We start from the raw sequence: 23131 nt of genomic DNA on the forward strand, positions 1-23131 counted from the left end.
TAATGTCAGTGATCTTTAGTTTCTGATACTGGAATAATAATTTCTTGTGTTTATAACCCAGATTGAAATTATTTTCCAACTTTATAGAGAAGATTATAAGAGCTATGCACACAGTAAACATTCAATCAACATTCATATACTAAAAAGAAAAAGCCACTCAAAACATTAAGAAAATGATTGAAGTGGGTTATTCAAATAAGCAAGGTTTACATGTAAGTGCAGTAAATGGGTAACTCAGTACACCTGAGTTTCCCAAACTCTCCACCTTCTGAGTCTTCAGGACCGTCCCTTGACTAACTAACCCCTAGAGTATCCTGCCTGATAAAGTGTCTTTGTATACTTGAGGCTTTGGGCCATGCTACATGGTTTATTTTAACAATGTGATTAATGATGAATGTCTATTTTTGCATGCCTGGACTTGGGGAGACATCCTTTCAATTTGACCTCCTGTTGGGGGAGGTAGAGGAGCTGAAGACCAAGTAGCTAAGGTCAGTCACACATGCTCTGCTTGCCTGTGTGACAGACAAACCAGGATACCAAGACATGGGTGAGTTTCTCTGGTTGACGACACGTTGCCTGTGTTGTCTGTCACATGTTGCTGAGAAAATTAAGCTCTGTCTGTGACTCCAGTGGGAGGAAAACTGGAAGCTTGCAACTGCTCCAGAGTACCTAGACTCCACCCAATGCACCTTTTCCCTTTGCTGACTTTGATCTGTATTTTTTTGCTGTAGTAAACCATAATTGTGAGTATAACCACATTTCTGTGAGTCCCTCAAGCAGATGATCACATCTGGGGGTGGTCTTGATGACCTCAAGCACGATATATAATGACATTAATGTTTGTCGTCTGTGCACCTCTTATAGTCGTAACCTCTTTACATGTATGAAGTTGCTTCATTTTCATACCCGTAAGGAATGCTGCTATTATTGCTTCCATTCTGGGGTGGGAAATAACTAAGGGATTAAAAAAAGAAAGTAACATAGGAAAGGCAACACAAATAGAGAATGGAGAACAAGACAGGTTTATCACCATCACAGTATTCCTTGGTCTACCTAACACTGCAGCGATATTTAGCCGCTCTAAATGTCAGTCTAGTCCAACTTTAGGTGCCAAGCCTAACCTTTCAAAAGGAAGTGGATTTGATTGCTCCTGGCACAGGGCAGAGAAGCCCCAGGTAGTAGTATATTTCAGCTGTTTTATACACTGCCTACATATTTCTCTCTTTGCTTTAGTTAAAGGCTGTGTATGCAGTGTGTGCATGCACACACACTCCCCCACAAGTGTAGCGGGGTGGGCAGTGGAGGTAATAGATTTATATAGATTTATATAAAAAGCAGAAAAGCTGAAAACCCAGAAGGTTCTCTGAGGGATGGGATGGGGCGGGGGAGTGGGAGGGAAGTTCAGGATGGGGAACACATGTACACCCATGGCTGATTCATGTGAATGTATGGCAGAAACCACCACGATGTTGTAAATTGTAAAAAGCCTCCAATTAAAATAAATAAATAAAAGTGAATAAAAACCTAAAACTGAAAAACAGGAATACAACTGCCCATACAGGCCACCTCCATCCAGCACCTTGGACAGCTGCCTAACCGCTTTGCCCTACAGGCCCTGGTGAAAGTGGAGGGTGTTAATGGCCAGTCCACTTGAAAGACGCTAAACTGCATTTCTCATTCATGCCACTTGGCTTTGTTTTACAACATGGCAAGAGAATCACAGCCACAGAATTAGAAAGGACCTTAGAGACCCACTAGATGAATCCACTAGGAAATATTAAGTAAGATGCCAAGCAGTTTCTTGTTAAATATATATGATTTAAGAAATCTACTCCTCCCTACTCTTGGAGGAGCAACTCTGCTAGAAAGCTTTTTCTTACAATGAACTAAAACCTGTCTTTTTGCAACTTTTATATACCGTTCCTGGTTTTGTCTGCTGGAATCACCAGAATATGTATAATCCATTCGATCCACATAACAGCCCTTAAAATATTTGTCAAGTGCCCTCCAGCCCTCTCTCTGCTCCCACTAAAACTGACCAAATTCCTCTTGAGCCTTCAAGATTTCTAGAACTTAACTACTCTCCTGCATCTCTTCATCAACTGCTTGCCCACAGCATGTCACTTCAAAAAAGAATGAAATTATTGCTTCCCTCTTTTTCTTTTTTGTATGCTTCTCTTGAAGCATAGAAAATGCACCTAAAATTGCCTTAGCCTTTCTGGAACTCAATAAAGCCAAGGGAAATTTTAGCTATATTTACACATGCTGCTGTTAAGTCATTTCTCTCCCATCTTGAAAGTACATGGTTGAATATTTCATCTTTTTTAATTTGGCTCATATTACCACTGTATCTCTATCCTTTTGGATCTAGAAATGTGTTACCCATCCAAATTATTGTCTGTGATTTTCATGAGTAGTGGATTTGTTTTTAAACTTTCCCTTCCCCTGTTTTGGAAGCCACCATGGGGGGGAAAAAAAATCAACAAATTCTCAAATATTGAACTTTCAAACAAAAATCACTTATTGCCACTAACTCATGGTAATAAAGGCTTCCCTGGTGGCTCAGCAGTAAAGAATCCACCTGCAAATGCAGGAGACGCAGAGACATGGGTTCAATTCCTGGTCCAGGAAGATCCCCTGAAGGAGGAAACAGCAACCCACTCAAGTATTCTTGCCTGGAAAATCCCATGAACAGAGAAGCCTGGCGGGCTACAGTCCATGGGGTCATAAAGAGTCAGACATGACTGAACGACTGAACAACAAAAATAACACTGCAAAGGAAACAAGGCATAAATGACACAGAGCGGTTATGTGCTCTTTGATATGAGAGTTTTCAGGCCCTTTAGACCAAATAATTAGCATGAAGTAAATAAAGTTACAGAGTTAAATGGCTAAGGATTGTTCAAGTATGATAAATGTTTGTGAATGTCTCCTGCCATAGCCAAGGACTGTGAGAACATGTTCAGAAATACTCATTCTTTAGTGGAAATAATGCTTTAATTACCCAGTCATAGACGATAAGAAATGGAACTTGAAGTGGTCCATTTTCAGGACAAAGTGGCTGGCCTTGGGTGAAGAATTATTAACAAATGGTTTTCCACTCACAGCTAGCTAGTTTCATCTTGGAAAATTACTGGAAAGCTAGTCTTGCCTAACAGCTTACCTATGGACCAGCCCTAAGCTAACAGGATATTTGGGAAGGGATAAACTAAAGTACTTTTGAGAAATATGGACTTAGGATGGGAAGGGAGAAGAAAGAATATGCTATGAGACTTAGGTGATGTCCTAGATGATTGTAGCCCCATAGTACTAAGCCAGTGAGGGACCAGGGAGGGATCTGCTTGCCAGGGAATAAAAGTGCTTGCTGTAACTGTCCCAAGTGTGCCTGCCCACCAGACACCAGATCTTTAAGACTGTCCGTTAAACTATCCCTTTCACTGTGCTTTGTGTCTCTGAGTCCATCCCTTGGTTTTGGGAAGTGAATGCATTTCTCACATAGACCCATAGACAGGTATGGGGTCGCTGTGATCAGCACTCTGAGAACAGGGTATTGGGGTGGGAAGCAGGCATCATCTCTTTTTCATCTCTAAAGAAAAAGAAGAGAGGAAAAGCTATCATTCACAGAGTGACATCACTCACAGGCCTCATTCGGGTGCCCCTTCCCTTCACTTGGCGTCAGATTTGGATCTGTTGACTTAAAAAATATTCACAACTTAGAAGTTAAGAGTTATGTTTTATTCAGCCCGGGAGGCAGCATCTCAAGTAACTCTGAGAGAAGTGCTTCAAGGAGGTGGTGGGGGTGGGGGCTCAGCACGGAGCCAGGTTACATAGAATTTTTGCAACAAAGGGCAGGTAGTCTGAATGTTGAAAGATGATTGTTAACTAAAGAAAACCAGGTATCTCAAGTCAAGGAATTTAGCGCTTGTCTATGTGTGGGAAGATGCAAGAGTCTGGACTCACTGAAGTCATTCTTTTGATATGCACTTCAGATATCTCGGGCGGTTTCCTGGGTTTTCATATCCTGAGTTTCCTCAGGACTCATCATAGGAAGCGGCTGCAGTCTGATGTTTACTAGATGGCAGGTATTCATTCCTTCCTGAGTTCCTTCAGGGCTCACCAGCTCACTGATGATGACTACGATATCCTTTGTTTACTGATATGGCAGAAAACATTCCATTTCTCAGATCTATGTGGAATCTTTTTAATACTTATACTGGCAGTGGGGATTCAGGATGCTGGGTTTCTTATCTCAGCCAATAAACTGTCTTGGCTGAGTGGTGGGTAACAATTGAACAGCCCTGAGGCATTGAGCATGAGGAACTAAACACAGGTCTTTTTTTTTTTTTTTTCTTGTTTGCATTTTCTCTGATTGAGAAGGGGGACCAGAGCATCTTTACTTTCAGTGTGACATAATTCCATTTACCTGGTCACAAAATGAGCCTTTGATATAAGGAACACATTCTATCATGAAATATTTGAAATTCATTGAAAAACAGAAAGCATATGTTGCCTTTTTCAAAATCTAGCATAAATAAAGCAAAGAGAGATACCCGTCTTAAACCTTGCCCTCTGTCCATTTAGCTGAGTCACAGTACTCTCTGGGAAGAATGTTCAACTGTTCACTGATAAAAACATCTCTGCCACTCATAAAAAGCGAGTTCAGGAACTGTGCATTAACCATGGAGGAACCACTTGCCTTGTGACTTTTTTGCCCAGATCACGTTAGTGGTAATCTCCCAACTTGTTGGCTTTGCCTTCACCCAAGAAGATGAACACTTCTGCTAAAATAAACATTTCAGTCTTTTCTCATGGGTCCTCTTTCCAACACTGAAAGCCAGCTTAACCTCAAGGGCAAGCCGGGGAGTTTACAGCCGTCATTATCTCAGTGGTGTAGCCACTACCCTAACAATGGCTTTGTTCCTGCCTTGATAGTTGCCACATTTTGTTTTCCTGCTATTATATCCCCCACCCCCAACCTCCATTCACTCTACCTTTCTTCTTTCTACTTTCCCCTTTTCCTCTCCAAAATTTGGAAGTTTCCCCACTGCATGTCATCAAATATCTATAGCCACGCTTTTAATTTTTGCTGCTTCCAAAGGCATTTACCTTTCACATGGGAAATAGATGGGGAAACAGTGGAAACAGTGTCAGACTTTATTTTTAGGGGCTCCAAAATCACAGCAGATGGTGATTGCAGCCATGAAATTAAAAGATGCTTACTCCTTGGAAGGAAAGTTATGACCAACCTAGATAGCATATTAAAAAGCAGAGACATTACTTTGCCAACAAAGGTCCATCTAGTCAAGGGTATGGTTTTTCCAGTGGTCATGTATGGATGCGAGAGTTGGACTGTGAAGAAAGCTGAGCACCGAAGAATTGATGCTTTTGAACTGTGGTGTTGGAGAAGACTCTTGAGAGTCCCTTGGACTGCAAGGAAATCCAACCAGTCCATCCTAAAGGAGATCAGTCCTGGGTGTTCATTGGAAGGACTGATGCTGAGGCTGAAACTCCAATACTTTGGCCACCTCATGCGAAGAGTTAACTCATTGGAAAAGACCCTGATGCTGGGAGGGATTGGGGGCAGGAGGAGAAGGGGATGACAGAGGATGAGATGGCTGGATGGCATCACTGACTCGATGGACATGAGTCTGAGTGAACTCCGGGAGTTGGTGATGGACAGGGAGGCCTGGTGTGCTGCGATTCATGGGGTTGCAAAGAGTCGGACACGACTGAGCGACTGAACTGAACTGAACTGAACTGAATGTTCTAGTACACCTGTATCAGCACTTCTAGCCAGAAAGAGTGAGGTTTTTTTAAAAGATATTTTTAAAGATGTCTCTCAGTAATTCTACTCAACCTCTATTTCTCCCTGTAAGTTCCTGCCTGGACTTGAATGATGGCTCCACCACTGGCTTTGTGGTCTTGGGCAAATTTGACCCCCTCATGTGTAAAATGAAAGTATGATAGTGCCCGCAACATGGGAGGTGGAGGTAAGGAGAACTAGATGAATTACAAATTGAAAGTGTCTAGCCCAGTGTCAGCCTGATACATGTGTACCTTCGTTTTTAGCTACTGCTATTCTTCCCCATTTGCAGATAAGAAAATTAAGGTCTGGACTATTTAGTTCATCTACACTTCGAGTTACAAAGCATGAATTCAACTCCAAGTTCCCAAAAGCCTCATTATTAAATTTACAAGAGAGAACTGTGTATCCTGATGTATCATGTGACCTGAGACTAAATGCAGACTAAGATTTGAGAATGGATAAAGACTAATATTTTAAAAATTCAAAATAAGTGATGAGACTGCTCCACATGAAAGCTAACTTTATTATTTTACCTTATAACTTTTAAAAGTAACCCAGAAGTTTCCACCTGATGAACAATTATTTATGTAGCTTTCAGTGCATCTATTTGTAGTTGTTTTCCATGATGTGAAGCAATATGGAGTTTCTTCCTGCTATAATGCCTTCAGTAATATCCTTGATGTAGAGTCTTAAAGAATAATCGTAAAACTCATATTCTGTTCAGCTACCAAACTCTTCAATGTTAGAATGATACTTGTCGGCAATATGATACAATTAAAATTCATGAAACCAGATCAATAAATCATAAATCAACAAATCATTTTTTAACAGTTAGCCTAAGTATTTCTCATGTAAAGCAGCAAAGCCTTTCTCTATTGAAGTGAAGAAATAAGAAATAAACCTCCCTTGACTGTGACAATACAATTTGCCATAACTTACTGAAATATAAAGAAATCAATGGAAGAAAAATAAATATTCTATTACTTTATAAGTGAACTATTTTTAGAGTGAGTCCAACAATTCAGCTTTTGCCTAAATGCATTGTAACTTGAATTCAAGTGTATAATGTATTTGTATTTAACCATGATAGGTACCAATCTTAGAGCAAGGAAGAAAGAGCCAAGAGAAAACACATGCGCCTTCAGAAAGGATGGAAATTGGGCTCACATGTCAATAGGTCTAAAGCAACACCATCCAACACAGAGCCCTCAGCACATGTGCCCACTGAGGACTTGAAACTGGATCAGTCCTAGTTGAGATATTGAGATAGGCTGTAAAGACACTGTATGCATGGGATTTCAAAGACAGCATGAAAAAAAAGAATGTAAAATATCTAATACTTTTTAAATTATATTGAAATCATAATTTTGTATACATGGGGTTGGGTTTCCTTGGTGGCTCAGGGACAAGTAATCTACCTGCCAATGCAGGAGACATGGGTTCAATCTCTGGTCCAAGAAGATCCCTTGGAGAAGGAAATGAGTACCCACTCCAGTATTTTTGCCTGGGAAATCCCATCGACAGAGGAGCCTGGCGGTATGTCAAAGAATCAGACACAGCTTCAGGACCAAGCAACAACAATTTCAGTTAAATAAAACTTATTATTGGAATTAATTTCACTTGTTTCTCTCTTTACTTGTAATGTGGCTACAAGATAACTTAAAATTCTATGTGTGGCTCACGTTGTTTTTATCGGACGACTCTAGTCTAAGGCTTCATTCCCTCCGTCAGACTTGTGGCTGAACCAGAGTGATATACTCGTCCTCATTTAGAATTTCACAGTCATCCCAAACGACCACAGCAGCAACATTATGATCTGTCACTGCCAGTATTCAGTGTGCTGAGTTATTTTTCACATGTTAACTCATTTAATCCTCACAATGATACAGACAAAGCCCCGGGTGACATGAGAGCTGTTTTCTAAGTAACACTGTTGTTGCTTGAATGCTAACTAGAAAGAAACTTCATTGGTTTAGATTCCATTAATTAATTGTTTAGATGAGGGTGAACATATCCCATTATTTTCTCTCTAAATGGATAAATAATATCAAAAGACTTCAGGAAGAAATTTAAACTACTTGAAAAGAAAGAAATAAGTTCTTTCTGAACACACAGCAAAATTATTACTAACAGATGGTTTTTGTTGTTTATTATAAAGATCCTTGGAGAAATGAGCTGATGGAAGAGAATTGTCACCATGTCACTAACTTGCTATGGGACTCTATGGAACATCTCACTTGGCTTCTATGATCCCACGTTTTTCAACTGTAAAATGATGATTGCTGGACAAAGTGCTGATTTTAGCCCCAAGAGTTCATGAAGTCTACCAGACTGGGATAAATCAACATTAGTTCTTGAAAATAATTAGACTTCATTTTTCAAAGTTCCACAGTTCTGACTTTAAGCTAATTTGCTTGAATAGTCTAAGTACTTCTCTATCTCAGCATTTGTTTTTACCTCCTTCTAGAAATGCATAATACAGCAAATAACAAATTTTGACCAGACCTGAAAAGCCTCTTTGAAAATTTGTATGAGCCCAAACATTTAGATTTCATGAGTCCAAAAGATTTACCTTTTAAAAAAAACTTTAGGGACTTCCCTCATGGTTCAGTGGTTAAGAATCCACCTTACAATGTAGGGAACTCGGGTTCAATCCCTGGTCGGGGAACTAAAATCACACGTGCCACAGGGCAGCTACGTTCAAGTGTCACTACTTAGAGGGTCCATGTGTCACAACAAAAGATCACAGGTGCTACGACTAAGACTCAATGCAGCCAAAGAAGTAAATAGATATTTTAAAAGATATTTTTATTTCCACAAGTTTCTAAATACTGAATTCAAAGCTGCCAGGTGCTATTTAATAACTATTTTCAAAGAACTAAAGAGCCTCTTGATAAAAGTGAAAGAGGAGAGTGAAAAAGTTGGCTTAAAACTCAGCATTCAGAAAACTAAGATCATGCATCTGGTCCCATTGCTTCATGGCAAATAGATGGGGAAACAGTGGAAACAGTGACAGACTTTATTTTTGGGGCTCCAGAATCACGGCAGATGGTGACTGCAGCCATGAAATTAAAAGATGCTTACTCCTTGGAAGCAAAGTTATGACCAACCTAGAAAGCTTATTAAAAAGCAGAGACATTACTTTGCCAACAAAAATCTGTCTAGTCAAAACTATGGTTTTTCCAGTATTCATGTATGGATGTGAGATTTGGACTATAAAGAAAGCTGCTGCTGCTGCTGCTGCTGCTGCTGCTAAGTTGCTTTAGTTGCGTCCGACTCTGTGCAACCCCATAGGTGGCAGCCCACCAGGCTCCCCTATCCCTGGGATTCTCCAGGCAAGAACACTGGAGTGGGTTGCCATTTCCTTCTCCAATGCATGAAAGTGAAAAGTGAAAGTGAAATCGCTCAGTCATGTCCGACTCTTCGCAACCCTATGGATTACAGCCTACCAGGCTCCTCCGTCTGTGGGATTTTCCAGGCAAGAGTACTGGAGTGGGGTGCCATTGCCTTCTCCAATAAAGAAAGCTGAGTGCCGAAGTGGTGAAGAATTGATGCTTTTGAACTGTGGTGTTGGAGAAGACTCTTGAGAGTCCCTTGGACTTCAAGGTGATTTCCTAAAGGAAATCAGTCCTGACTATTCATTGGAAGGACTGATGCTGAAGCTGAAACTCCAATACTTCGGCCACCTGATGTGAAGATCTGACTGACTGCAAAAGACCCTGATGCTGGGAAAGATTGAAGGTGGGAGGAGAAGAAGACAACAGAGGATCAGATGGTTGGATGGCATCACCAGCTCAATAGACATGAGTTTGAGAAAGCTCCAGGAGTTGGTGATGGACAGGGAAGCCTGGTGTGCTGCAGTCCATGGGATCGTAAAGGGTTGGACATGACCGACCAACTAAACTGAACTCAACTGTGTCATCATGAAGTATTCTGGTTTATTTAAAGTAACTGATTGCCAATATGATTGTCCTCAGGCCACAGCTTCCTGCTGTGAGAGTAGCTCCTGAGAGTAGCTCCCTGAGGTGAGAGTAGCTGCCACCTCATCACGAGCAACCAAGGGTGTCCCAGTGTGCAGAAAAATTCCAGCTGGCCCTCAGCAAAGCTTGCTCGTCACATCCGAAATCAGTTTCAGAATGTTTTGGAAAAGAAGATTTCAACACACATTTTGATTGGATATTTTTAGAATTGTCACCTATGAGAGAGTTACCCAACCCCAAGGCTGGTTATTATATTTATTGTCATCATTTTATCATCACCACCAACAATAAAAGACACACCATTTATTGAGTACTGATTTCATGCCAGCTTCTGTGCTAATTCATTAGCCTGCATTATCTTTGTTTAAACCTCACAGTAATTTTCTGAAGTGATACTGGTATTTTTTGAAGTATAGTTGATTCATGACGTTGAGTCAGCTTTAAGTGTGTGGCACAGTGATTCAGTATATATGCTGTTGTTGCTGTTGTTTAGTCGCTAAGTTGTGTCTGACTCTTGTGACCTATGCACTGTAACCTGCCAGGCTCCTCTATCCATGGCATTACCCAGGCAAGAACACTGGAGTGGGTTGCCATTTCCTTCTCCAGGGGATCTTCCCAATCCAGGGATCAAACCCAGGTTTCTTGCATTGTAAGATGAATTCTTTACTGCTGAACCACCAGGGAAGTTCTCAGTATATAAATATATATATATTCTTTTTAGATTCTTTCTCCTTATAGGTTATTTAAAAGTATTGAACATATTTCTTTGTGCTATATAGTAGGTCCTTGGTTATTTTAAATCGGGTAGTGTGTATATGATAATCCCAGGACTCTAATTTATCCTAAGCTCCTGTTATTTCCCCTTTGGTAGCCATAAATTTGTTTTCTAGGTCTGTGAGTCTGTTTCTGTTTTGAAAATAAATTCATTTTTATCATATTTTAGGTTCCACGTATAAGCGATATCGTATTATTTTATCTCTCTCTGTCTGACTTACTTCACTTAGTCCACTCTCTAGGTCCATATATGTTGTTTATCATTTTACCAACATTTCCCTGAATATGGTCTTCTGAATATGAACAGCTGACACTTGGCCTTTCTGATAAGAGAGGCAGTCCTTGTCTGACCACTTGAAGAAACCAAAGAAAAGACTGCCAACTTAGAAAATAGATATAGAGAATCAGATTATTTAGTTATAAAAACATTCTTAATTTTACCAAGCTATTTACCAAAGCGCTCTTTTAAGCAGAGTCACTTTAATGCACCTGAGGGATGAGAGTGCTCAAAGTCATAGCTAGATAGTTAGCATGTGTTGTACCCAAACTCCTTGGTAGTACCCTGGGCATCAGAGTGAGGTCTGCAGACATCTTAGGGCCCAGTCTGTAGGTGAACCAGAAAACAGTTCTTGCCATCAGCCCATGTTCACTGTGCGTATAGGTTTACAAAGTTTTGAGGAATGGCATGCACTTCAAGGCGGGAGGAGAAGGGGATAACAGAGGATGAGATGGTTGGGTGGCGTCACCAACTCGATGGACATGAGTTTGAGTAAGCTCTGGGAGTTGGTGATGGACAGGGAAGTCTGGTGTGCTGCAGTGCATGGGGTTGCAAAGAGTCGGACACAACTGAGTGACTGAACTGAACTGAAGAACATCAAGGTGGATTCAGGTGTCCTGAGACAGTCAGATGATCTTTCAAATAGTACAGTTTTAACATACAGATGCTTCTGGACAATGTTTTCTACTACCAATCGTATCTAAAAATAGCAACACAGCAAACGGCTGCAGGTTCTTGCACCACCTGCTTTGAATGGGCTCATCTTTCATTAGAATTAGAGTGGCACGAAGAGCTGCTAGTCACTTTCAGAGCATCCCCAATTTTTCCTAATTATTCTCCTCCCTGTGAAATGGATGGTGTACACCCTCTGTGAAGTCCCTTTGCTAGAACTGGAATGTGATGTTCTGAAGCAGGTAGAGAAAATGCCAGAAGCTGCCACCAGCTGAGACAATGAGGGTGACTCATTCTATCTGAGTTTGAAAAGGATGGCTAGTGTTCTCAATAAAAACTACCTCCTGTAAGTCTATTTTTGAGTCAGATGACTTAAAATGGCAAGATATTAATGCATCTCCTTTGATATTACTATATTAGCCTGATATAAATTTTCTTCCCAAGTAGCTGTAGCTTCTCCCCACAGAATGGGGTTTAGCACAGTACATCAAAGTGTAACAGAGGAAGTTGCTTTTCAATCTTGTCTTAGAGACAGGATACAATCAGGGCTGGTAGGAATGGGAGCAGACAGCTGCAGGACTTTGAGAAAAGGCAAATACCCCAAAAAAGGGCTCTACAAGTCCCTGTGGAATGAAGGAACAAATGAATGAATGAATGCACACAAGTGTGAGAACAGTTGTGGTAAAAGAGACAGAGCATTGGACTTAGAATGAAGAGAATTGAACTTACAATGTTTTGCTGCCTACCAGCCCTGCCATCTGGGCTAAATCATTTAACCTCAGGGCATTGGGCTTCCCTGGTGGCTTCCCTGGTAGCTCAGTGTTAAAGAATCCACCTGCAATGCAGGATACCCAGGTTCGATCCCTAGGCCAGAATCTTCCTGGGGAAGGAAATGGCTACTCACTCCAGTATTCTTGCCTGTAAAATCCCATGGACAGAGGAACCTGGCAGGCTATAGTCCATGGGGACACAAAGAGTCAGACACAACTTAGACACAGCTAAGCATGCCCACATGTGCTCCAGTAACTCTATCTATAACATGGGGATAATAATCTATTTTTATTCATTTAAATCTATTTTTAAAAATTCTCCATTTAAAAAATATCTATTTTTCTTTCAATTCTCAAAACCTAAAAGGCTCGATTTTTCAAGAACTTTCAGAATAAGTCCAAGAACATCTGTATCCTGTCTGGCACATGGGAAGAAGTGGAGACGTGAAGGCATTTCCCATGAGATGCTGAAAACTCGACAATGCTCGTGTATGGCCTTGACACGAAAGCTCAAACACTGTAGTCTGGATACTTTAAGCTCACATAAGATCTATAGCAAAGTTTGCTTAAAGGCCCTGAAATTCTCTACGTGAGCAGCACAGTTTTTATGAATGATACTTCAATGAGACTTTCATCACGTATCACATCAAATATTTGTTTTCATCCATACAATCACTAAAGCTTATATGAGAGCCCTACTGCTGGCAAGACGTTGGGTATACATGCCATCAGCTTTATCCGCATCAGACAAAATGTTTGCTTACCAACAGCAATGTATTCACAAGAAATAAACCTTCTTTGCTTTTCTTGCCTAGACTACATCTTTCTTTCCAATTAACGTGCCTGACCATGGGGCTTCAGCAAACAGGAGTCTCTTTCGGAACAGACACTGTGAGTTAGCAAACACTTAGCACTTGAAACTGCAATCAGTCACACCCACACCTGTTCATTTGCTTCTAATTCAACCCCACTTCTTGGCTTTTCCAGGCACTTAGAATTCTTTATCTCATAATTTGTCATGTTGCTCTTTAAAACAGAGGAGAACATGTGCCCACCTCCCACCCCCACACACATTTTATCTGTCCTTGATCATGTTCTTATGGGCTGAATTCATTGTAGATTTTCTTCATTCTAATATTACTTTGGCGAAGGGGAAGAGCTACCCAGTCCAGTATTCTGGCCTGGAGAATGCCATGGACAGAGGAGCCTGGTAGGTTACAGTCCATGGGGTCACAAAGAGTTGGACACGACTGGGCGACTTTCACTTTTAATGTTACATGGCTTTATAGGATGTTTGTGTAAGGAGATGCCCTCCCCTCATTCCTGCCACAATAAAGAAAGCTGTATAAAAGCAGGGAATTAGTTTCAGTTGGATGCATGAGTATTGAAGAGGATAGGCAGCTATTTATCTTAATCTTTAGAAAATGTTAACAAATTCCTGTCAGCATCCATGCAACCCTCCGGTATCCAATAACTGACATAAAACACTGGGCTTGCATGGGGTACCCACAAGGTCTTTGCTTCTAGAAGTGATGACATCTCAGGCATTAGCTGCTTGGCATAAAGGGACACCAGAAAAGTGAGAAGTGTTTGAGCGATAAATCAGTCATAATGCAACTTAGAAGGCAGCAGGGACTGTGAAGCATTCATGAAGAAATGACGCCTCATGTCGTTTTACTGAATGGGACCTCCATATGGAACATCTGTTCCCGGGGCCACACAGTAAAATGAGCCTTTTCTGTTTTTGCCCCAACTGCTTAGAAGACAAGGGTCCTCCTGTTCCCACACTGACACCCCTCATTCTTTTCCTGCAGATTGTATTTCATAATGATATATTACTTCTGCCGGAAATGAGTAGTTATCCAGTAAACGCGTAATTCACTCCATAAAATGAGGACGACATGCTGAAAGACCACCAAGGTCATAGGCAATTCTACTGACAGCTGAAAACAGTTAAACTGACTTTCTTCTTTTTACCACCCAGGCAGGACCCAAAGGGGAACAACGTGGCCAAAAATTTCCTTCTGGCTCAGAAATCTGAACTCCATCCAGGCATTCCCTCAGCTTCCTCCACTCCCTCCCATAAAAGTGGCTGGCTCACAGTGTCTTTTGATAGCGTCCCACTTCTTTCCCATGAGATCTAGGAAAGTTTAGGGAACATGTAGATGGAGGCGTCTGGTCAAAGGAATCAAAAGCAATCCTTCCACTATGTATTTGGACAAGACTCCAAAGTGCTTGGGCCCCTCCAAGTGCCCAATATATGGGATAGATGAGGTGGATCATTTCCTGGAAAGTTGGGGCCACTCTACTGGCCTGAGTGGAGGTGCAGCTTGGGTCTTTAAAGCCTCTTTCTCTTTCACAATTTATATGGAAATACAAAAAACCTCGAATAGCCAAAGCGATCTTGAGAAAGAAGAATGGAACTGGAGGAATCAACCTACCTGACTTCAGGATCTACTACAAAGCCACAGTTATCAAGACAGTATGGTACTGGCATAAAGACAGAAACATAGATCAATGGAATAAAATAGAAAGCCCAGAGATAAATCCACGCACATATGGACACCTTATCTTTGACAAAGGAGGCAAGAATATACAATGGATTAAAGACAATCTCTTTAACAAGTGGTGCTGGGAAATCTGGTCAACCACTTGTAAAAGACCACTTTTAGACCACTTTCTAACACCATACACAAAAATAAACTCAAAATGGATTAAAGATCTAAACATAAGACCAGAAACTATAAAACTCCTAGAGGAGAACATAGGCAAAACACTCTCTGACATACATCACAGCAGGATCCTCTATGACTCACCTCCCAGAATATTGGAAATAAAATCAAAAATAAACAAATGGGACCTAATTAACCTTAAAAGCTTCTGCACATCAAAGGAAACTATTAGCAAGGTGAAAAGACAGCCTTCAGAATGGGAGAAAATAATAGCAAATGAAGCAACTGACAAACAACTGATCTCAAAAATATACAAGCAACTCCTACAGCTCAACTCCAGAAAAATAAACGACCCAATCAAAAAATGGGCCAAAGAACTAAATAGACATTTCTCCAAAGAAGACATACAGATGGCTAACAAACACATGAAAAGATGCTCAATATCACTCATTATCAGAGAAATGCAAATCAAAACCACTATGAGGTACCATTTCACACCAGTCAGAATGGCTGCGATCCAAAAGTCTACAAATAATAAATGCTGGAGAGGGTGTGGAGAAAAGGGAACCCTCTTACACTGTTGGTGGGAATGCAAACTAGTAAAGCCACTATGGAGAACAGTGTGGAGATTCCTTAAAAAACTGGAAATAGAACTGCCTTATGATCCAGCAATCCCACTGCTGGGCATACACACTGAGGAAACCAGAAGGGAAAGAGACACGTGTACCCCAATGTTCATCGCAGCACTGTTTATAATAGCCAGGACATGGAAGCAACCTAGATGTCCATCAGCAGATGAATGGATAAGAAAGCCGTGGTACATATACACAATGGAGTATTACTCAGCCATTAAAAAGAATACATTTGAATCAGTTCTAATGAGGTGGATGAAACTGGAGCCTATTATACAGAGTGAAGTAAGCCAGAAGGAAAAACATAAATACAGTATACTAACACATATATATGGAATTTAGAAAGATGGTAACAATAACCCGTGTATGCGAGACAGCAAAAGAGACACTGATGTATAGAACAGTCTTATGGACTCTGTGGGAGAGGGAGAGGGTGGGAAGATTTGGGAGAATGACATTGAAACATGTAAAATATCATGTAAGAAACGAGTTGCCAGTCCAGGTTGATGCACGATACTGGATGCTTGGGGCTAGTGCACTGGGACGACCCAGAGGGATGGTATGGGGAGGGAGGAGGAGGAGGAGGTTCAGGATGGGGAACACATGTATACCTGTGGCGGATTCATTTTGATATTTGGCAAAACTAATACAATTATGTAAAGTTTAAAAATAAAATAAAATAAAAAAAAATAAAGCCTCTTTCTCTGAAAATAATTCTCTCTTAAGTTTTAAAGGTTTAATAAATAAATGCAGGAGTTATTGCATATATTCACCCAAACTTTATTTATGCTCAGGCTGCACCAAACCCCCCCAAATTACTGGAAATGACACAAATTGACAGTTTGACACTATGAATGGTGCTGTGTACGTGTGTGCTCAGTGGTTCGGTCATTCCTGACTCTTTGCAGCCCCATGGACTGTAGCTTGCCAGGCTCCTCTGTCCATGGGATTTTCCAGGCTAGAATAATGGAGTGGGTTGCCATCTCCTCCTACATCCTCCTGGATCTTCCTGACCCAGGGATCGAACTTGTGCCTCTTGCGTCTCTTGCATTGGAAGGCAGATTCTTTACTACTGAGCTACCCAGGAAACCCTATGAATGGTGCTATCTATATCTAAAAAAAAGAGAAAATCCTGGGAACAAACATTTTTACATGTAAGTACACACCTAAGGCAGCAGAATTATTGCCATGTCATGCCAAGTTAGAAAGTCAGTGTAGAATCAATAACCAAAATACTATGTATGGGCTCTTCTACATGGGTGGTACAATATTGTCACTTTTTGCACTGAGGTTCTTTGCGCAAGATAATGTGTTTCTCTGTATGTCTGTATGGGAGAGCCTTTTTAATGATATCTATACCCCTATGGGGCTTCCCTGGTGACTCAGTGGTAAAGAATCCGCCTGTCAAAGCAGGAGACACGGGTTTAATTCTTGGGTCAGGAAGATCCCCTGTAGGGTGGAACTGACAACCCACTCCAGTATCCTTGCCTGGGAAATTCCATGGACAGAGGAGTTTGGTGGGCTACAGTCCATGGGGTCACAAAAGAGTGGGAGACAACTTAGCGACTAACCAACAACATAGCCATTCTAATTACTTTACTAGAGATATAGGCTAGAAGAAGAAAGTAACTAATAAACCAATCCCAACAACTGAGAAAGATGTCACAAAATCAACGGACTGATTTAAAGACCATGTACTTGCTTCATGAAGCAGAAATTCCAGATCTGCCTTCCCAAGCCTGAAGCAGAGTTGCTGGTTTCCAGTCCAAGCCATCCCCTCCTCTTTCCCAGGCAGAAAAATCTCCTTTGGTTTGGATTCACCCTGTGTGAATCAGGGTGGATTCCTGCCTGAGAATTCTTCCCTTCTGCTGGATGCAGGGGTCAGAACCTGGCTTCCGGGGACAACTACTGAGCCACTGGAATAAACATTCCCACTAGGCCACTAGAATAAACATTCCTGTAGCCACCTTACTTTGTTATTTTATTATGTGAAATAATACATTTTCCTTATTGTTTAAAGCAATGTGGCTGGAGTTTTGTCATATTCACAAATCAACCCTGAGTATTCATTGGAAGAACCGATGCTGAAGCTGAAGCTCCAATACTTTGGCTACCTGATGCGAAGAGTCGATTCACTGGAAAAAAGATGTCAGAGGCCGGGAAAGATTGAGGGCAGGAGGGAGCTACAGAGAATAAGATGGTTGGATGTCATCACCAACTCCATGCACATGAGTTTGAGCAAACTCCAGGAGATGGTGAAGGACAGGGGGATACCTGGCATGCTGCAGTCCATGGGGTCGCAAAGAGTTAGATACGACGTACCGGCTTAGCAACATATTTGCAGCCAAATACCTATGTAGATCAGATCAGATCAGTCACTCAGTCGTGTCCGACTCCTTGCGACACCATGAATAGCAGCACACCAGGCCTCCCTGTCCATCACCAACTCCCGGAGTTCACTCAGATTCACGTCCATCGAGTCAGTGATGCCATCCAGCCATCTCATCCTCTGTCGTCCCCTTCTCCTCCTGCCCCCAATCCCTCCCAGCATTAGAGTCTTTTCCAACGAGTCAACTCTTCGCAAGAAGTGGCCAAAGTACTGGAGTTTCAGCTTTAGCATCATTCCTTCCAAAGAAATCCCAGGGCTGATCTCCTTCAGAATGGACTGGTTGGATCTCCTTGCAGTCCAAGGGACTCTCAAGAGTCTTCTCCAATACCACAGTTCAAAAGCATCAATTCTTTGGCACTCAGCCTTCTTCACAGTCCAACTCTCACATCCATACATGACCACAGGAAAAACCATAGCCTTGACTAGACGAACCTTTGCTGGCAAAGTAATGTCTCTGCTTTTGAATATGCTATCTAGGTTGGTCATAACTTTCCTTCCAAGGAGTAAGCATCTTTTAATTTCATGGCTGCAGTCGCCATCTACAGTGATTTTGGAGCCCAGAAAAATAAAGTCTGACACTGTTTCCACTGTTTCCCCATCTATTTCCCATGAAGTGGTGGGACCGGATGCCATGATCTTCGTTTTCTGAATGTTGAGTTTTAAGCCGACTTTTTCACTCTCCACTTTCACTTTCATCAAGAGGCTTTTGAGTTCCTCTTCACTTTCTGCCATAAGGGTGGTGTCATCTGCGTATCTGAGGTTATTGATATTTCTCCCGGCAATCTTGATTCCAGTTTGTGTTTCTTCCAGTCCAGCATTTCTCATGATGTACTCTGCATATAAGTTAAATAAACAGGGTGACAATATACAGCCTTGACGAACTCCTTTTCCTATTTGGAACCAGTCTGTTGTTCCATGTCCAGTTCTAACTGTTGCTTCCTGACCTGCATACAAATTTCTCAAGAGGCAGGTCAGGTGGTCTGGTATTCCCATCTCTTTCAGAATTTTCCACAGTTTACTGTGATCCACACAGTCAAAGGCTTTGGCATAGTCAATAAAGCACAAATAGATGTTTTTCTGGAACTCTCTTGCTTTTTCTATGATCCAGCGGATGTTGGCAATTTGATCTCTGGTTCCTCTGCCTTTTCTAAAACCAGCTTGAACATCAGGAAGTTCACGGTTCACATATTGCTGAAGCCTGGCTTGGAGAATTTTGAGCATTACTTTACTAGCGTGTGAGATGAGTGCAATTGTGCGGTAGTTTGAGCATTCTTTGGCATTGCCTTTCTTTGGGATTGGAATGAAAACTGACCTTTTCTCGTCCTGGGGCCACTGCTGAGTTTTCCAAATTTGCTGGCATGTTGAGTGCAGCACTTTCACAGCATCATCTTTCAGGATTTGAAACAGCTCCACTGGAATTCCATCACCTCCACTAGCTTTGTTCGTAGTGATGCTTTCTAAGGCCCACTTGACTTCACATTTCAGGATGTCTGGCTCTAGGTCAGTGATCACACCATCGTGATTATCTGGGTCATGAAGATCTTTTTTGTACAGTTCTTCTGTGTATTCTTGCCATCTCTTCTTAACATCTTCTGCTTCTGTTAGGTCCATACCATTTCTGTCCTTTATCAAGCCCATCTTTGCATGAAATGTTCCTTTGGTATCTCTGATTTTCTTGAAGAGATCCCTAGTCTTTCCAATTCTGTTGTTTTCCTCTATTTCTTTGCATTGATTGCTGAAGAAGGCTTTCTTATCTCTTCTTGCTATTCTTTGGAACTCTGCATTCAGATGTTTATATCTTTCCTTTTCTCCTTTGCTTTTCACTTCTCTTCTTTTCACAGCTATTTGTAAGGCCTCCCCAGACAGCCATTTTGCTTTTTTGCATTTCTTTTCTATGGGAATGGTCTTGATTCCTGTCTCCTGTACAATGTCACGAACCTCATTCCATAGCTCATCAGGCACTCTATCTATCAGATCTAGGCCCTTAAATCTATTTCTCACTTCCACTGTATAATCATAAGGGATTTGATTTAGGTCATACCTGAATGGTCTAGTGGTTTTCCCTACTTTCTTCAATTTAAGTCTGAATTTGGCAATAAGGAGTTCATGGTCTGAGCCACAGTCAGTTCCTGGTCTTGTTTTTGTTGACTGTATAGGGCTTCTCCATCTTTGGCTGCAAAGAATATAATCAATCTGATTTCGGTGTTGACCATCTGGTGATGTCCATGTATAGAGTCTTCTCTTGTTGTTGGAAGAGGGTGTTTGTTATGACCAGTGCATTTTCTTGGCAAAACTCTATTAGTCTTTGCCCTGCTTCATTCCGTATTCCAAGGCCAAATTTGCCTGTTACTCCAGCTGTTTCTTGACTTCCTACTTTTGCATTCCAGTCCCCTATAATGAAAAGGACATCTTTTTTGGGTGTTAGTTCTAAAAGGTCTTGTAGGTCTTCATAGAACCATTCAACTTCAGGTTCTTCAGCGTACTGGTTGGGGCATAGACTTGGATTACTGTGATATTGAATGGTTTGCCTTGGAAACGAACAATCATTCTGTCGTTTTTGAGATTGCATCAAGTACTGCATTTCGGACTCTTTTGTTGACCATGATGGCCACTCCATTTCTTCTGAGGGATTCCTGCCCGCAGTAGTAGATATAATGGTCATCTGAGTTAAATTCACCCATTCCAGTCCATTTCAGTTTGTTGATTTCTAGAATGTTGACATTCACTCTTGCCATCTCTTGTTTGATCACTTCCAATTTGTCTTGATTCATGGACCTGACATTCCAGGTTCCTATGCAATATTGCTCTTTACAGCATTGGACCTTGCTTCTATCACCAGTCACATCCACAGCTGGGTATTGTTTTTGCTTTGGCTCCATCCCTTCATTCTTTCTGAAGTTATTTCTCCACTGATCTCCAGTAGCATATTGGGCACCTACTGACCTGTGGAGTTTCTATTTCAGTATCCTATCATTTTGCCTTTTCATACTGTTCATGGGGTTCTCAAGGCAAGAATACTGAAGTGGTTTGCCATTCCCTTCTCCAGTGGACCACATTCTGTCAATACTTATTAGAGCTTAATACAAAGCCTACTCAGGGCTTAGTCACTGTTGTGTCTGATTCTTTGCGACCCCATGGACTGCAGCCCCCCAGGCTTCTCTGTCTGTGGGATTTCCCAGACAAGAATACTGGAGTGGGTTGCTATTTCCTTCTCAAAATACAAAATTGGACAGAAGTTAAAAGTTTGGCTAAAAAAAAGTTTGGCTACCTACTTTCTGTATGTAAAACATATTCCAGTAATAAATAAATTAGGAGGAAATTAGGTGCTTCAGAGCCACACCATCCCAAAAGCAGAAAGTGACAGCCAATGACCTGAGAACAAGGAAATAGACTATAAAAAATAAAATGAAAAACAAGAAGTTAAAACTCAGCCCACAAAGTCATTATTGTATCAAAGAACAGATTGTTCTAGGAATAATTTATGTAGAGAAAATTTCATTTAAACTAATAATTTTTTTAAAGTTTTTTCTGCTTAAGTGTTGAGCCAAAATTATCTGGGGAAGAAGAGGTGTTAGGACCACTTATTCACTGAGAACCTCATACAAGCTTAAGTTTACACATGTGCCAGAATGCATTGTTCCCAGACGATTGGAGCTCAGTGGCCATTTGTGCTCCTAAAGCACATAATGAAAAGTGATCAGGCCCCAAGAACACTCACAAAAGCCCATTGGGTTCCCAAGGGGCCAGAAGACTGTTGGAAAGCATGGCAGGGTTAGGATCATGGACGATGTCTACCCACTGGAAGTGACAGCACTGTTCCTGAGGTCAGACCCAGGTCACCGGGTCATCAGAATATAGAGACATTTCCTTAAGCCCTGGAGCAGGCACGTGCTGCCCCACAAGCTGCCTGCCCATCTCTGGACAGTGCAACTTGGGGCTGCCTGACAGACTGTGCTAGAGGACAGACCACCATATGGAGTGGGGAACTGGAAGAGAGGACCTGTAAAGTCTCCTCCAGTTGTTTCCAGTTTTCCTGTCTCCTCTGGGCTTCCCAGGTGGCTCAGTGGCAAAGAATCTGCCTGTCAGTGCAGGAGACACAGGAGACTCGGGTTTGATCCCTGGGTGGGGAAGATCCCCTTGAGCAGGGAATGGCAACCCACTCCAATATTCTTGCCTGAAAAATCCCATGGACAGAGGAGCCTGGTGGGCTACAGTGATAAAAGAGTTGAACATGACTGAGAGACTGAGCATGCACACGCAAACACTTGGTCCTTAGGGGTCAAAAGATGCTCTGAATGCTGGCTGTTCTGCCCCTGTAATCTGCTAAGCCATCACAGACCTCTGTCTGCAAGGCACCCGACAGCAGGCACAGTCTGACAGCAGGAGCAGCCCCTCTTGCTGGCATCACTAGCACCAGGCTCCTCTCTGTCCATCCTGCTGCTGCCCGAAATCCCCAAGCAAAGCCTCAAGGGTCCACCAAGAACAGTAGGACTGCAGGGGTGATGAGATGTGTGTGCAATTGCCAGCTTCTCCAGCATGGTCTTGAATCTTAACTCTGATATATTCAGGCTTCCTTGGTGGCTCAAACGGTAAAGAATCTTCCCGCAATGCAGAAGACCTGGGTTTAGTCCCTGCGTCGGGAAGATCCCTTGGAGGAAGGTATGGCAACCCACTCCAGTATGCTTGCCTGGAGAATTCCGAGGATGGAAGAGCCTGGTATTTTACCATTCTCCAAAACCCGGGTCAGCTCTGCTTATCTCCCCAAAGACTTCCCCCAAGTCTTCCTGGTTGAAATTAATGACAGCTTCCTCAGAGCATTGCAGCAGATTCTTCCCCCTCCTTCATTGCACCTCTCTGCAGCGAAATATAGTTATTTGTGGGCACATCTTGTCTCCCCTAGAAGATCCCAGGAGGCAAGATCCAGGACAGTCTTGGTAGAGCAGGAGAATTACCTCTTTCCATCTGGGAGCTGACACTGGTTAAAGTGACTGGGCAAATGCACCAAGAATGGGTTTGGGAGATGGTAAATTTTACTCAACATTAATTCATCTATATGCACTGAGCAATACTTTGGCCACCTGATGTGAAGAGTTGACCCACTGGAAAAGACCCTGATGCTGCGGAAGACAAAAGGCAAAAGGAGAAGAGGGTGAGAGAGG

The 23131-nt window shown here is 41.9% G+C and overlaps 1 protein-coding gene across 1 annotated transcript in view; it reads right to left on the reverse strand.

Annotated features, from left to right (window-relative positions):
- The window catches only part of CLVS1 (clavesin 1), a 158208-nt gene that overhangs the window by 1706 nt on the left and 133371 nt on the right, over window positions 1–23131 (reverse strand). The window lies entirely within an intron of this gene.

Source organism: Bos mutus, chromosome 14 (assembly GCF_027580195.1).
Source record: "Bos mutus isolate GX-2022 chromosome 14, NWIPB_WYAK_1.1, whole genome shotgun sequence".
NCBI classification, from domain to species: Eukaryota; Metazoa; Chordata; class Mammalia; order Artiodactyla; family Bovidae; genus Bos; species Bos mutus.